The sequence below is a fragment of the Cydia splendana genome, chromosome 2 (assembly GCF_910591565.1).
Source record: "Cydia splendana chromosome 2, ilCydSple1.2, whole genome shotgun sequence".
Lineage (NCBI taxonomy): Eukaryota > Metazoa > Arthropoda > Insecta > Lepidoptera > Tortricidae > Cydia > Cydia splendana.
This window is the reverse complement of record NC_085961.1, coordinates 29,513,824-29,526,597: the sequence shown is the minus strand read 5'-3', so window position 1 is coordinate 29,526,597 and position 12,774 is coordinate 29,513,824. Positions and strand designations below refer to the sequence as shown.

Sequence of the window (12,774 nt, the reverse complement as noted above, 5' to 3'; positions counted from 1 at the left end):
GTTATGTCAGAGACAAGATAATGCATTTCTGTATTTATTGCAGACGGGAGTAAACAACTGAGTAACGAGATGCTTACGATTTGTTTGATATTATATTATGTAGTTATTCTACAATGTGTTATTACAATTATGTGTTAATACTGACTTGTGACCATTTTGACTTGTTTTAGCTAAGATAAGGGTCACTTAATTTGCTTTCCATAGCGTAATTACGTAATATTAGGGTATTTGGTTTGGTCAGTTATTTTATATTTTACATTTGATGCAGATCCGCTCGCCTGCAGTGTGATATCTATGTAAATATACTCTGGCCAGTACTATCACTTTGTTAGTAGACAAAACGCCCAAAAAATTTTTTTATAGGACTTCTCTACGCCGTTACATTTTTTTAATCTGTTGCCTTTTTCTACTGTGTGGAAATGGCTTGCCTAACTGTATGTAACAAATTTCAAATTTGTTTTATATATTGTTACACTACGTGCTGCACAAGCTCATGGCCACGACGGAAGACCAGCACTAGCCCAGCCAGGCTAGCATCATGCTGAGTCGGGACCATTTCGTGGCTTATATGTATGTTATGTTACCTACGTGTTGTTTTCTTCTTTTATTTTTTGCCTCGAATAAATGCTCTCTATTCTATTCTCTATTCTAAATGTTATGAATATTTAAGCTCCAGAAATTTCACATTACCTATTGCCACAATTTTGAGCGCACTTAGTTTCCTCACTACACATTTCGCACATAGCCACTACAGTTCGTTTTTTTAGCATTAGAAAAAAGGTAAACAATCTTGACGTGTCTTTTTATTGAAAAACACTTTTGAAAAATAAGTCACGGCAAATATGTAACAATTATGAATCATTATACGATTATTTACATTATTTTGCTTTCATAAGTACCTAATAGTTACCGATTTTTAAAAAGAGTTTCTCAAAAAAAGACACGTCAAAATCGCGTAGTCTTTTTCGAATGCTAAAAAATCGAACTAATATAAAGCCGTTTGTATTCAAGCAAGAACGTTTTCAGACTAACCTTACCTGTAATAAAATACCTGAAGCCTATTAGGTGTGGGGATTAAAAATTTGGACTTAATCACACGTAATCGGGTTCTAGAAATTAAGGTAAGGTGTATAAAATAAGTAGGTCATGTCAAGTCGTCCATTAAAAAAAATCAAAAATTCGGAAAAAATTGAATTTTATTTTCACTATTTCGACCATAACTTTTTTTGTTTTTGACTTTCTCGAATAATTATTTCTGCACCTTACAGCTCTCGTGATTATGCGTCTTTTGAGCCTATTTTTTAATATCATATCTTCACAACTTTCCAGAGATATAAGGGGATCGCACTTTTTCGTGAAATCGGACCCTATACTGGAGCGAACGAAAAGACATTTCCAATGTCAAAACCTGTTCCAAAAACTATTCCTGTAAAACGCCCCACCTCTAGTGTGGACATAGTTCACTGACAGGTGGTGGTTGTAGCAATTCGACAAATGATAATTTTTCTCACATCAACGGAAGATTAACACGATACGCTAATTATCGCTTGTCGAATAGGGGTCCTGTCTTAACGTATAAAATGTATCGGTTACCCTTAAAATTGAATTATAGTGTTGGTTAAGGCTTGAGTCCTTTGACCATTCCACATTCTACATGACCAATTCCTTTATAATAATTTCAATTATTTAGCCGTGGAAAGGACAGACAAACTGTCAAGCCCCCATTTAGACGGGTCAAGTTGCATGTAGCAAGCAATATTCGATACTTTGCTAACTACAGAGTACCTACAGATAATTCAGTCGATCGACCAAATACCGCAATGTAACAATAACGTCTAAATTGGTCTTCATAGTACCCACCCACCCTACCCCTAACCCTTATACTATACCTAAGAACTTATGTAAAAAGTAATGAAATAAACGCATTTGTATTTGTATTTTAGTAACAACTAATATGTAAAGTGTCATTCTATGGAACTTGCTAACTATGTAAACAAACCGCCATATTGAAATTGTCTCTAAATTATAAATTTACTAGAGACTTTTGTTTACATAGTTAGCAAGTAGTAGAATGACACTTTATATAGACTATGTATTAATGACTATTTGTTTATTAATATAGTACCTAATCTTAATGACGCTCACCCATTCCGAGACATGACCACACGCACTAAGTAGTTAACTGTCACTGACAAGTGATAAATATTCGGTATAGTGCAACAGTGTTGTATGCATACTATTAAATAGACCACAGTTTGACTTCTGATCCTTGTTGTGTTGTCTCTGGGTTACAAGAGACCCGCTGCCGTATTCGAACTTCAAGATATTCACAAGAGACACGTACTAGATACGTTATAGTTTAGATATCAACTAATAGTTCTCTTTTGCAGCGCAATTCGGGCAACCAATGTCACTTTTACGTTAGATAGAGTAAGATATCTATTAGATGTGAATTGGATCTCTAAGTCATATCCTGTGGAAATCGTTCAAGATTATGTCCAAAATCGCGCAAATGTCTGACAGGTTAGATCTTAAACATAATTATCGTTATCGTATCTTGGTGATGTCTAAAAGATATCTAATAGATGTCTATTTCAAAATCCGAATCGGGCCCCCGCTCTGTTGCCAGTTGAAAGGTCTTCGCACACAATTATTTTAGGGTTCCGTACCCAAAGGGTAAAACGGGACCCTATTATTAAGACTCCGCTGTCCGCCTGTCCGTCTGTCCGTCCGTCTGTCTGTCACCAGAGATTCACCAGGCTGTATCTCATGAACCGTGATAGCTATGTAGACAGTTGAAATTTTCACAGATGATGTATTTCTGTTGTCGCTATAACAACAAATACTAAATACAAAATAAAATAAATATTGACGTGGGGCTCCCATACACCAAACGTGATTTTTTTGCCGTTTTTTGCGTAATGGTACGGAACCCTTCGTGCGCGAGTCCGACTCGCACTTGGCTTGTTTATTTATACCACGTCGGTAGCAAACAAGCATACGGCCCGCTAGATATCAAGCAGTCGACGTAGCCTATGGACGCCTACAACTCCAGAGGTGTTTACATGAGCGTTGCCGACCCTTTAAAAACCTGTACACTCCTTTTTGAAGAACCCCAAACGCCCTAGGGAAAACCTAGGCAGGGGCTCATTCCACAGCCGGAGCGTCCGCGGGAGGAAATTCCTCGACCATTGCGGTTCTAGGGTTTGAGGTTCGTGTAAGTAATTGTACTTATTTTAACCTGTCTTATGTAGGTACAATAAAGTGTTTACATACATACATACATTATTTAAAAAAACTTACTCGTAAATCAACGTTATCCATAGTAGCTTCTTTAATTTGTGCCTTCTTCTATTCAAACTTCCCACTTCACCTCTTCAAATATGTTAATTAACTTTCACTAAAATGCCGATTTAATAACAATAACATTAATTTTCTCTTGAACACAAATAGAATAAAAGCGATATGATTGTTTACTAAAAAAATAGTTCTGAAATCTCGTTCAACAAAGATTAGGTACCTAATACAGTCGTCCTTAATATCACAGCTATTTTCACGTGTTACTCAGTTAAAATATTATGTTAGTTTGTAGACGGTTTGGTTAAAATGTATGTTAGTTAAGTAAACTGACCGGTTGGAGCAGTTTTATTTGCGTCTACTCAGTTTGATTGATTTAAATTCCAAATAGGCGATACCAAATGAGGGACAGTGACTAATTAGGTGCCGACAAACGGCCGTGATTAATTACGTAAATAAAATACAAGTTTTGTTGATATAAAAATAAATAAAACTAACGTAATATGGAAATGCCATGTCTTGGAGGTTTATTGGATTAGTACCTACGTTATATGACTTAGGTACCGCCGTATAATTAATTTGTCTTGCTTAAACAAACATAGGTACTGTATGCCTACTAGGAAAAAGTCATGCAGAAAAATTTCGGTTAGGTACTTATATCGTACTTTATTTCTGAACTTCAATTAGAATTTAATAAAAACTAAGAAAAGTTTTCGTAGGTTATATAAGTACCTATTTATTTACTGGAGTATACATAGATTGATGTACATAGATAAGTCAACACTAGTTTTTAAGCATCTTGTGAAATTACATATACGTCTGTTATCTTTTCAAGGTAAATAGATAGTGCACGGGCCTATATTCACGTGTAGGAAATTTCAGGGGGCCTAGCCAAGATGACAATAGTTGATAGGAATCGCCAATCGAAACATAATGTATGGAAATGGTCACATGACATTTCGTAGCGTATGTCATCCCGATTGTAGATGTATGATTGTCAACTTGGCTGGACACAAACCCCCCTCTTTTTCGCCATTTGTTTTTTTTTTGATGTAAGTAAGTATGTACATGTACATTTTACTCGCCCTCTTCACAATATGTGTCCCTGTCCCCGGGTCATTTCGCTATCTCCGTCTTGGCCTCCCTCTGCCCGATATCATTGACAGACTGGGAACAGTTTGGCATCTATTATCATGATCAAGAATAACATTTCGACTACACTGAGAGAAAAATCATTAGTAAACCAGGAATTAAAAAATCGGGCAAGTGCGAGTCGGACTCGCGCACGAAGGGTTCCGTACCATACAAAAAAAAAACAAAAAAAAAGCAGAAAAAAAACGGTCACCCATCCAAGTACTGACCACTCCCGACGTTGCTTAACTTTGGTCAAAAATCACGTTTGTTGTATGGGAGCCCCATTTAAATCTTTATTTTATTCTGTTTTTAGTATTTGTTGTTATAGCGGCAACAGAAATACATCATCTGTGAAAATTTCAACTGTCTAGCTATCACGGTTCGTGAGATACAGCCTGGTGACAGACGGACGGACGGACGGACGGACGGACGGACGGACGGACGGACGGACAGCGAAGTCTTAGTAATAGGGTCCCGTTTTACCCTTTGGGTACGGAACCCTAAAAATAGTTCTGTACTGGGGGAAAAAATGAAGTTTAGTAATAATTATAGACGTTTCACTATTTCTGTAAAGTTTTTTTATTTCTACAAACAGCTCAGTAATCCTAAATCTAATTTCAACAAACAGATAATAGAAATTGCAAGAACTAACAGAAATTGCAAAAGTCAATTTGTTCCTATTAGTTGACCCCTTGTCCCCGGATTAAGTTTATTTTTGTAATTCTAAGTGTGTTTTTGTTATCCTTTTCTCTCAGTGTACTGCAAGTTTTCACTCGCTACGCTTGTGGTTCAATTTTGGAATCTTTCGCTTGCTTGGGTATCAATATTAGCACGAGCGGTTAAATAACAACTTTGCCCCTTGTAAAACAAATAACTATTACACTAACCTCAGGTAATTCTCTGATATCTTCACTAGCGACCCGCCCCGGCTTCGCACGGGTTACACAAAACCTTAACAAATTGTACACCTAAACCTTCCCTTAAGAATCACTCTCACTATTCATGGGTGAAAACCGTATAAAAATCCGTTCAGTTTTTGAGTTTATCGCGAACTTACACACAGACAGACGCGGCGGGGGACTTTGTTTTATAAGATGTAGTGATAGTGATTATATTATACTGATTATAATGTACCTACTTACCAGCAGCGCCTAGTGTGGAGATATCAGCAATGTTGCTTTTATACGAGTATGTACATGTACACTGGTTGGTAGTTACGTACGAGGGATAACATAAGAGCCAATCGACTTACAAAAGAAGGAACCGAGAAGCGAAGGGGAGAAAAAAAGGGTCGAAAAGCATACATTGGACTCCGAAGCATACCATGGTACTATGATGCATATTAATGATTACTTTGGTTACCTACCGTAATTATTTTATTTCGTAAACAATTGGACATGGAGGACACAGTAAAAGTAAAAAAATATATAATATTTGTTATATACAACGTGTCCCAAAATTCAACGATAAGCTGGCACCAGACGATGGACCTGCTCATGACTACTCGAGGAAACATAATAAAAAAAATTAAAAAAAAAAAATTGTAGACAGGGAATTCGAAGGAATTGTAGGGGAGTCGAGTTTTATTTTTTCTTGTAATTCTATAATAAATTGAGATATATTTTTTTTTCCTCGAGTAGTCATGAGCAGGTCCATCTTCTGGTGCCAGCTTATCGTTGAATTTTGGGACACGTGGTATATCTTTAGGGATCATCGGTATAATTTTCAATACCTACAGGATTGAAAATTATACCGTGAGCATAGTAACTAGGTGACATAGTAACATAACATATGTTTTATGTTCTCAGGGATTATAGGTAATGTAAATAAAATTTTTGCTTCAAATAATAAATTTGTAAATACCCGATGCCTTGTTTGTATAATATTTATTCAGCTAGGTTATTATAAAATAGGTGGCACCTATGGTAACTATAGTAAGTACATACCTACCTAACTAAACTAATATAGACATTCCGCCAATGATTGGCTACATTATTACAGGAAACGTCAAAATATAAATGTATCGATAAAATTACCCTTTTCACATTTCCGCAGTAATGCAGTCGACTACAGCAGTATTGCAGCGCGATGTTACTACCACTGAATTACTGCCGGAAATGTTAAAATCGATGTCGCTGCCCTGATTTAAGTATGACATGTGGCACTGGCAGTATGGGCTTGTGCACAAATCACGCGAGGTTCGATAGGGGGAGGGGGGATCACGAAAAAATCACGATAGATCACGTTGGGGGAGGGGGGTATAAGGAAACCTCACGTGTATTTTTCTACAGTGAACGAAACTAAGAAAAAAAAACCTAGTGGATACTTTTTCTCGGTTTAGTTAAACATAAATCTTCACTCTGCACTTCAAAATAGCGAGTCTAATCAACGAAAATACAAAAATAAACAAGATTTTCTATATACAATACTATTTATCTTAAAATTAGGTCGAATGAAAATATTTCAAAAAAATACACATGAGGTTGTGTGGGGGGACGGGGGGTAACCAAAAACCTCACCAAATATCACCAAGGGGGAGGGAGGGGTCAAAAAGTAGCCGAAAACACCTCGCGTGATTTGTGCACAACCCCTAATGCCGGTGTAGTCTGGATCCAAAGGGCACCTTAAAGCTGTTGCACTTGCTGCAGTCCGATTGTAACCTTTACTTACTGACTCCGTTGGCTCAGCAACCCAAAATGCGACTTGGCCTCCGCCATAAGACAGCGCCACTTTTCTCGGTCCTGTGCGACCTCTCGCCAATAGGGAATATTAGGCAAAGCTTTGCGTAGGTGGCACCTTTGTGGCACATACAGTAAACAAACCATATTGACACATCACACGTCACGTCAATCACATGGCCTACCGCGAAACAAGAAAATCGAAATTTCGTTATCTAATCTCTCTATCACCCTTGCATATTCGAGCGATAAAGAGGCAGATAACTAAATTTCGATTTTCGCGTTTACCGGTAGGCCCTTGTTAACAAACCGCCTTGATGCCTCAATGTCATATTTTATTGTCTGTGAAAACTTGTCAAAAAACAGTTTAAGGCACAGTATGTATAAGTTAGTCTATGAATTTACTGAGTTGATAGTGCTGCACTCTGGCGGCAGAACGTTGCAGTAATATCCCCTATTGCTGACTCGAAGTTCGCGCAGATCCACCTCCACCATGTCGCACCAGCGATACCTGGGGCGTCCGATAGACCTTTATTATCATTAAGTATATATTTTTGGAATATCCAGTCCCTTAATGTTGAGGAAATTAGAATGGATTTATATATGTACAAATACCTACTTACTGCTCAAGAAAATCCAGAGTTGCAGGTAAATATTTCAAATTTCAAAGTGAACACAATTAAAAAGCTATTTGTCACATATTTGTAATCGTCTTAATATCATTAGCGACTTCCGTGTACTTCCCCTTTGACCTAGGACTTAGTAAGAGGATAAATAGTAATTATTAATCCATACCATATTTGGCTTGTATTTGTACCTACCAGAGGCGTATTTACCCTAGGGCCAAGGGGGCCATGGCCCGGGGCGGCAGGCCGCGGGGGGGCGGCGAAGCCGCCCCCTCGTGGCTTTTTCTGGGCGCCTTTTATAATCAAACTTAGCTATATTTTTTATTATATTTTAATTGACATTTAAATTAATAAACAAACGAACGCTTCAAACCCCACCAATTGCTTAAAATATCTACCAACAAGTACCTAAATTAAGCAATATTTTCGTTCAAGAAGTATTAGTACGGCGCAGTGCCGGATTTACCACTAGGCTGAGTAGGCTGAAGCCTAGGGCGGCAGATTTTAGGGGGCGGCAAATTTGGTTCAAAAAATATTTGATGTTCAGAGAGGGTCGACCAGAATTTTGTCGCTCCCCTATTTATTTGTAAAATTTAAATAGCCACTCACTTGCTTTTGGTAACTGTAGCTACCAGCTGTCACCCTTATTTTATTATAATAATAGAGGTCACTGAAAAATATCAAGCATGTGAGTGGATAACAACCATTATTTGTCGATTTTGCCGCCCTCTGTCATGTCAAGACCCTTTATATTGAGACAGACAGACGGCCAGACGGACAACAAAGTGATCCTATATGGGTTCCGTTTTTTTCCTTTTGGAGTACGGAACCCTAATAATTTACCTACTATTTTCTCGAAAAAATTTCGCGCTCGCTACGCTCGCGTTTTCACTTACGTACCTACATTATTTGTGACCCATCTGACTACATTGGGCGATTCTTGTGTCTTCGTGGTATTGAATCTCACTAAATTGTTCCGATCCCATGCCGAAACTCAGTACAGATAGAGTGCTCTCGATATCAGATACAAATACAATACTTTTCATGACTTTCCAGCACCACAGAATGAGGGATAATGGTACGGCCTATGTAATACGCATCCCTACCTATGACAGCACAGAACCTAGTGCAACGCCAGCGGTAATGTCCACACTATCGGAGCAGCTTCCGTCTACTATACGGCTCATGTGCGTCTACCGGAAAAAAAGCTAGCGATCCATTTGTATATCATAGTCCCTCGAGCAGACTCGATGCCAGACCCGACCGAACTCCTTAGCTATATCCAGCCTGACTGCCAATGCCTCACCTTGATTCTCAATGGCCAAAACCCAGCAGTACCCACCGGTCACCGATCAGATCAGGCAAATATAACGAGGTCGCATCGTCATTGAGTGACAAAAACGGCCCATATAAATCTGTATCTAGAATAGTGACATTAGTGACGTCACCTTTCTGCACTCAAAAGAATAAAAAATTATCTACGTTCCACTATCAGCGAAGAGCGCCTGAATAGCTTAGTTCTTCTTAATATAGAAGCTGAGCTGACAAACGTTTTAAATTACGACAGCGTCATTGATGATTTTGTCAACCAATTTGTACATAGGAAAACAATGTAAATGCCTATGTGAGTAAGGCCCCATTCGCACGACAGCTTAAAAAGCGTTGCGTTAAAACCCGACGTTGGCGCTTTTCTACCGTTTCTAATATTTGTGTTCATACGAACGCTTAAAAATCACTTGTGAGTCGTACTGCCACGTACGCATCTCAGCAAAGCCATACTTTATTTGCTATTACGACGTATTAGTTGAATATAGCTTGAATATTTCATGAATTAGTAAGCATAAGTTGACATTTTTAAGGTGAAATTAATAATAATCTTGACGATTGACACCAAAAATTGACACTTGACAGCCAACTGACAGCAGCGCCGGCGCTTTTTTAACGCTTGTGAGAACAGATACACGGAGTTCCGTATGATCAATTCAATTGAAGGCCAACGCTCAACGCCGAAAATCGAACAGTGCTCGATAAAAAAGCGCCGCGCTTAATAACCGCCTTCGTGTGAATACATACATGGTTATCCATTTGTGTCATTCAAACGCTTTTTTAACGCGCGTTGATAAAGCTGCCGTGCGAACGGGGCCTAAATGGTAAATGTTTAGTTTTTTTTTTTAATTTCACACCCCAAAGGATGCAGGACTTGTTGCAGGTTTCTTTTCTTAAATAAAATACTTTATCGTCACTGATGAAGGGGGGCGGCAAATCAAAATGGCCCGGGGCGCCAAATTTGTAAATACGCCTCTGGTACCTACGCGTTTTAACATACATATTTTGTATTGTCATAACATCATGCAGCTGTTATATTAAAGTGTTATATAAAAATTATTAGACCAACTATATCTTATCATCTTAGCCAAACTAGTTGTTTTGATCATTTCAGAAAAACACGCAAAAACAATCGCGTTTTGACCTTATTCTTCTACTGCCAGTTGAACAAACCGCCTACGTAAGACCATTTGATCGCCTTATCTTGTTTAGATAAAAGTACGTTACCTACGGTACAAATTTGCAGAGCTTAACCATTATCAGGCCCCCTGCAGACAGTCTAGAAATACTCGTAATATACGTGCTTGTTTCTTATCTGGAAAACTATGGAATATTTTGGGTATATTCATGATTATATAATTGAAAATGCAGCGGAGTGGCTCCATACAGGGCAAAACATCTAGGATCCCCGACAAATCTCCTCGAGGTCCTACTCAACATCAAAGATTTGATAGGATTCCTTGAGGAGCTGGGCTGGCTAGACTAGACTACCCCCACCCCTGTTATGCAAAATAAGCGCCAATCGGCGAGTTGCGGAAAATCGCCCTAGATACAATATTGGCGAGACTTACTCCCTTATTCACTAGTGGCTATGTGAGCTGTACACATCGCGATAAGCTCGCTCGGTTACGGTTTAGGTCACTCATTTTTATGAGTCCCTCGCGCGACCTGTTTGGACGCCGCAGCTATGGTGACTGCTACTCATTCAGTTATAGTATGTATCTTCAGGTATTTAAATAAACGTAAACAAACAATTTGTCCATTTTCGGGTAGTTCTAACATTTATTGGTACCAACCAAATACAAAACCGCCTGGATCTGTCACTGAACGGTCTGACTTTAACCTACACTATTTGATCATGTAATGTTTTCATCTACCCTCAAAACTGTCTTAAGGAGCCATTTAGGGTAGATTTTGTTTACTTTTATTTAAATACCTAAAGATACAGAGTATAGTGCATGAAAATGGAGACCTATAGGCTCTCCAAAACATTGCACGAGTGAGCGAGTGAGCTTACGTAAGTAAATGTATGTTTTATCCCTTTCTTACAAATACATACTATCAAAATGATAGACAAAGACACACAATTACATAATAACTAATGTGGATCCAATGGTGTTCGCAAGCTCATAGAGCTACACTTGCGTCCGTATGCATGATTTGTAAGAGTTGGTGCCTGGTGCGATATCAGTTCGGAACTATTTAAATACTCATAATATTAGTGGCCCTATGAGCTGTAGAACTCGCGTGCACAACTTAAAACTGAATAAATGTGTATCCACCCAATTTGAATTTTTTTTAAAACTTAATCGACAAAAATCTATTATTGAACCAGCTCACAAAATTTAACGAAAATCTGTTGTGAATTGCGACCTGTAGAGGGAGGAGAACACCCGGACATACGAAAGCATTTTTGCCCAAGCTGAAACGGAGACCTTCGCTAACGCTCGGTCAAAAATCCGCGCCAGCTTTCGAGAATCAATCTACGTTTCCGTTATAGGTTAAGTATAGGTTACACGAGACTTTGATCCAATCAACAGCACTCCTTCTTTTCTTTCTAGAACATGTTACTATAAATCAGTTCATTGACAAAGCTGCCTTGTGCATTTATGTTTTATATTGCTTTTATATCTGATAATTAAGAATCTTCCAGACAGTACCATCGTCCGCACAAATAACGTAGGTACAATTTGTCACCCCTATTGCATAAAACATTACGTCTAATAATGGTTAAGAGTGTTTTAAGACTGTGTTTTGTCAAGATGAAACTAATACGAACGCATAAAGCCATATGGCCGCGATATATGCAGCTAAACCACAGAACAGGTACCTACCACCTACTTAATGGTACAGGTATACTACGTACGAGTATTAGACAGTAGGTAAAGCCTAACAAAACTGATATTTGATAGCGCAATTTCATTGAACATGTAACTGTTTCTATCTACATATTTAATCACACAAACGGGTCTACCGCGATATAACAATGAAATTATATCGCGGTAGACCCGTTTGTGTAATTAAATATGTGTACAAAACGCGAGAGTTTAAAGTGTTTCTATCTATTTTCTATTTGTTTCTATTTATTTTGTATTTCTAGTTTAGTAGCAGAGTACCTAAAGACGTGTGCAGATATTTGTGAGTACTTCAGCCGTTCTCATTTATCTGACTCTAGAGCGCGTAGGGGAATATTCGAATCTGAATGAGTCTATTTATAGAGTATAGTAGGTATAGAGAGCATTTCAGGAAATTCTGTTCTGTTTATGACGGATGTTCGTTAGTTAACGCTAGTAAGCCCGATGTGACATAATAATTGTTATTATTAATACACAATTGTACAATTTAATCGCCATTTACAATGTATAAATACGTTTGTTTGCTTTGAACGCGCGTGTGGGTTTTTACAACACGCTCCGATAGAGCTGACATTTTATTTACAATGCTGGAATCAACGATTATTTTGGCAAAAACAATTGAATGGTGTTCAGATTTTACCCCCTTATTCATAAAACTTAGTTAATTGCCCCTTTCTAACAAATAAATATGTCAAAATGTTGGATGAGAGAACCAACCATTATCCGCCCGTTTCAACCCTACAAAGATACTGTACAGTCGCCTGCAATAATATGTTACTCTTCGAAGGCCGCAAAAATATGTGACACGCTCTTATGGCTCTACAAATAAGATCGTGTCAGATATTTTTGCGGCCTTCG

At 38.1% G+C, this 12,774-nt stretch overlaps 1 protein-coding gene across 1 annotated transcript in view; it reads right to left on the bottom strand.

The window, feature by feature from the left end:
• Window positions 1-12,240: 12,240 nt before the first annotated feature.
• LOC134806110 (cadherin-87A) overlaps window positions 12,241-12,774 on the bottom strand; it is a 484,783-nt gene continuing 484,249 nt past the window's right edge. The window contains exon 39 of the mRNA XM_063779387.1: window positions 12,241-12,256. The gene's annotated coding sequence lies outside the window, so the exon portion shown is untranslated. The remainder of the gene's footprint in view (window positions 12,257-12,774) is intronic.